This window comes from Lygodium microphyllum, chromosome 4 (genome assembly GCF_053477565.2).
Source record: "Lygodium microphyllum isolate KBCC chromosome 4, Lygodium_microphyllum_v1.1.10, whole genome shotgun sequence".
Taxonomy (NCBI): domain Eukaryota; kingdom Viridiplantae; phylum Streptophyta; class Polypodiopsida; order Schizaeales; family Lygodiaceae; genus Lygodium; species Lygodium microphyllum.
In genome coordinates this window covers 125,248,729-125,253,527 of record NC_141138.1, presented here as the reverse complement: position 1 = coordinate 125,253,527, position 4,799 = coordinate 125,248,729, and positions in this window count along the sequence as shown.

Genomic DNA, 4,799 nt, shown 5'->3' with positions numbered 1-4,799 from the left:
CTCCATTTCCATCTCCATCTCCATTCTCTTCTTCTTCTCCTTCTCCTTCTGGCATATAAATCAAGTCGTTCATTCTCCAAATTTGCAAGTGCCACCTTCACTTTTCTGTTCACAATCTGTAAACACCCTTACAACTGTCCGTGGATCAAGCGCATTCCACTGAAAATCCACAACATTGTCCTTGGACTAGAACTACAGGAAGACATCATGAACATTAAAGGCCTTATTAACAAAAAGAAGTGGTTGTATGTGCAAAATGACCTCCGCTTGAAGGCTCCGTATCTCTGCTTCGATCTCAGCATAGTTATTGCACCATACGGTGAATTCTTCTTGAGGTGGTACTCTGACCTACTGCTTGCTCATGGTGAGAGGATCCTCAATGCAGCAAAAGGTGTATTTTGTGGAATCGGGGTTAAATTATCAAGGAAGGTAGTTGGCATTCACTGGCACTATGGCTCAAGGTCTCATCCAACTGAGTTGATTGTAGGATATCACAACACGTGCTTCTGGGATGGTTACCACCCCATAGCTAGGATGTTTGGAAGGCATGGGTTAATATTGAACTTCACCTGCATTGCTCCCACTTTGTAAAGTGTGCTCCTTTCCGACATCATTAGGCCTTTAGTTTAGGCATTTCACAATCACCATGGACAAGAGAAGAGGCTTTCACCTGCAAAAAGGATGGCCCATTTGAGATGTCACTTTGCACAACATTTCCATCCTCATTAGCAGCTATATTTCCAGGACAATGAACAATTACACCATCAGTTTCAGAATAACCGATTTTGCCATGAGAAATTGCCATGTCAAGATACATAGAAATTAGTTGTTGATTCTAAGAGGGAATTTCCAAGTTTGGAAATTCAACTATGTTCAAAATGTTATCTTGAGAAAGCCCTTGTTGCTTCCCACCATCCATCATCATGTTAAGGAAGCTTGCCAGTGTGGATAGATTGACAGGGTCTTCAGGAGACCAACATCTCCTTGCTTTCCTTGCAGGCTGGCTGGTGTTCAATCCATCAGTTACATTTCCATTTCCCTTCACAGCAGTATCTAGAATATTTAAGAAGATTTTGATAGAGGGAGAGAAGTGGGAAAACCCCAAAGATGCAGATGAGTTCACTGTCAAATTCGTTGCCAAACTGGAAAAAGGGACCATTGTCTTCACTACCCCTGAGGAGGGAGTGGAGTTTTATGTGAAAGATGGGTACTTCTGTCCTGCCATCAGCAAGGCAGTCAAGACAATGAAGAAAGGGGAGAAGGTCTTCTTGACTGTGCACCCTAAGTATGGATTTGGGGAGCAAGGGGTTGAGGGCAACCAAGAGATCTGTGGGGTTGATGGCCCCAGGCCTTGGAGTCGTCTGAACAATCTTGCAGCATCAGCAGAGCTGACTAGCAAACAACCAACAAATGCTTTGCATGCTGCATGCATGTTGGTCTCCTGGGATTCAAATGTCATTGTGGTGATGTATTTGTTCATTGCATAGGTATTCAAAAAATCACAATTGCTCATTCGATTATAAGGCTGCCTCAAGTCTAACTTCCGTGTAAGAATCTTGGTTGAGTGAAAGTTTTGCTCCATTCTCAACCTCCTTAACACCCATAGTGGAAGCTGGTGATGCAGATGGCTGCTCAATAGGTGGAGGGGTGTGCAGAAGAACGACCTCCCGATCACGATCTACTCTCTCCACCTTTAAACCCATCTGAATTGAAGTTCAATGTAAGCATTCTCCAAGGCAGTAGATCATCACCAAAACTTGAGAGGATACTTGGAGTAAAGCTCAGGGAAAAAAAAAGTGATCATCTATCCCCTTAAACTCAACTCTAAGGAATTGTACAAGGCTGGTACTGCATATAGACATAGAGGAAATGTTGAAATTTCCTTTGCAAAGGAGGAATAACTACTGAAATAGAATCTGTATACAGAAGCTGTTGAAATAGAATCTGTATATGCTGAAGAAGTCATGCTATTTTGCAGGTGATCTTCATTGATGCAAGCATTCAAAAGGCCAAAAGCAAGCATTCAGTGGGCTATTAAACACTATAGAGACTTGCTTTGGTCTGAGGACAAGCTTTTGGTGCCCTACTTCCACTTGGACTATTGTAGAGGACTTTTGTTGTCTTGCGGGAAAGTTGTTAACATCATCTTTCTTGCTATTAATCAACTATTTTGAATGAAGAGCTATCTATAAGTGCTACAGAACCAATGCGCACCTCATTGATAACAATAGGCTCCAAAGGTAACCATAATCAATTGCTATAACAACTGTAGTACCCATGGAAACAGAAAATCTTGCATGTGCATCCTTTCCTCTTCTTAGAGAGTGTTTATTGTAACTACTAGAAGTTGGATCACTGCTAACAGTGGCCTTATGAGCAACAGTGAGCTTCCATATAAGGCAATGGGGGAGCTAGGAGCAATAGTGAGCTTTCATATAAGGCAATGGGGGAGTTTCTAACCAGGCTGTTTCCTGGAGTTGTCTTAGACATATCGATTGTCTTGTCTACCCTACCTGAATCTAGACTTTCAAAAATTTCAATATGTCTTATTTCTTCTCTGTGTCAAACATGACCTTGATACATATTCTAAGTGTGGATGGTTCAGAATCAGAATCCATATAGTGCACATACCGCTTCCGAAGAGTGCTTCACTTGTGGTTGTTAGAGTGATGGGATTTCTCTCAAAAGAAATATATAGTTTCAGACATACACACAGTACTTTATAGGAATGAGAAGCAATAGATAGTGCCCAGAGGTGGTTGAAAGAAAGATCTGGTGTGCTTGCTCACAGAGCTGGGTGGCTATTCACAAACAGGAGAGAGAGGAGGTACAACATCATTTTCAGTCTTGTGGCACAGTTAAATCAAGTTACGACTCTAATAGACAAATTTGGGCAGCCTAAGGGATATGCATATGTAGCATTCTTGGAGGTGGAGGCTGTACAAAATGCCCTTCTATTGAATGAGTTTGAGCTTCTTTTGTTGCCATATTGGATGACATTCAACTTGGTTGACAGTGGGGATGATCTTGGTACTTGATAGAGATGAACCTAAAGACATGAACAGAAGTAGAGAAGTTATGCATCTTTGTTGATGCTCATCAAACAAGAATATTGTGAAAGTAGCTTGATTACAATGGCAACGGAGATAAATAGCTCTAGCTCTAGTGAACAAGGTTGGCTTCAAACACAGGCTAATATTGACAAACTTAGAGCTTTAATTGATCGATATATTGCTCTTATGAAGGCAGACAAAGAAAAAGGAGCAAGACTTGAATCAAATTCTTATGCTTATGGCCAACATGTATATGTTGATGGTACACACTATGATCTGCATGCATCTTATGAATATGAACAACAACATGCAAATGAACACGAGCTGTATGCAAGTACATCTGGATAGCATGTTAATGCGTATAAACATGATGTACCATGTCATAATGTATAGTATCATTCTAGTGAACCTTGGCAGCAGAATTGCTATTATGCGCAACATGCTTATGCTTATGAGTATCCACCTTTTCAGCAACATAGTCATGATTATACATGTGAACCTTTCTTAATTGAGCAGCCTAGTTCTTATGGACGTGACAATAATGGTCATGCTTATCAATATTCTTCTAGCTTTGATCAACAGTAAGTTCATAACTACCATGGTATCCTATATCCCAATCAGTTCATACCTCATGATTACCCAAATGTAATGATGAGTTCTTTTCAAAGTGCTGATGATGAAGAAGAGAGAAATGAGCAAGCTGAACAACAAGACTGGGATAATGAGCAAAATGATCAACAAGAAGATGAGCAAGAAGACCAAGAAGATGTACAAGAAGGGAACAGTGAAGAGCAAGATGTACAAGCTGGTGACATCTTAGCTGATGAATCATATGAGGCACTCACAGATGTAGATGGTTATGATGATATTCTTGAGCATTAGTTTACACTTAATTAAGGTTTACAACAACCATTGAACGCATTTGATAATGAGTACCTTGATCATGGTTATGATGACTGGCATATGTATGATATAATGCATGATTTGGGCATACATGAATATGAAGATGGCATTGTGCTTCCCTATGATCTGGGAGACTATGGATGTGATTATGGACTTGATTATGGGGATACTTCATTGTATCCATTTGATCCAGGTTTCTTGATCAATCAATATGCAGCCCTCTGCTACAAGATGAGCAAGGTCTCCTCAATTAAATCACTAAAAATTACTCTCAAGAGAGCACCTCCTCTTTGAACCTTCCTTTTGATCATTCAATCCAAATGTTGCTCCAAATAAAGCCATTCACTGCAGCAATAAGTGGTTTTCGTATATTAGCTACATCATTCCACCTTGAAGGAAAGGAGGACATATAGATGTCAACAGGATTCTTATCCTTCATCTCCTTGATATCTGCACCAGCTTTAAGTCCATGCCAAATGCAAAGAGGTCAAGCTTGCATCCTCTCTCTCCATTATCTCTGCATAGGTATGTACCTTGTTTAGTTATTATGGATCTGACTCATCCAACTTTAAAGACCATATAAGAGACCCACCATCTGCTGTGTCATGGGTATCATGGGCTCTAAATGCTCCCTGTAATAGCACCAGGAATTCCCCAGCAGGTCGAAAGCAACCTCCCGTATTGTCAGTTTATCTTTACCACTTCTGTATGCCTTAATAATACCAAGAGAGCCAAGAATTTGGCCATCAGTTGGAAAATCAAGACCTTTCACGTTAAGCACAGTGTTTTGCTCACTCTCAGGTTCGTCAGTATTCTTATACATTGCATCCAAGTATGGCTGGT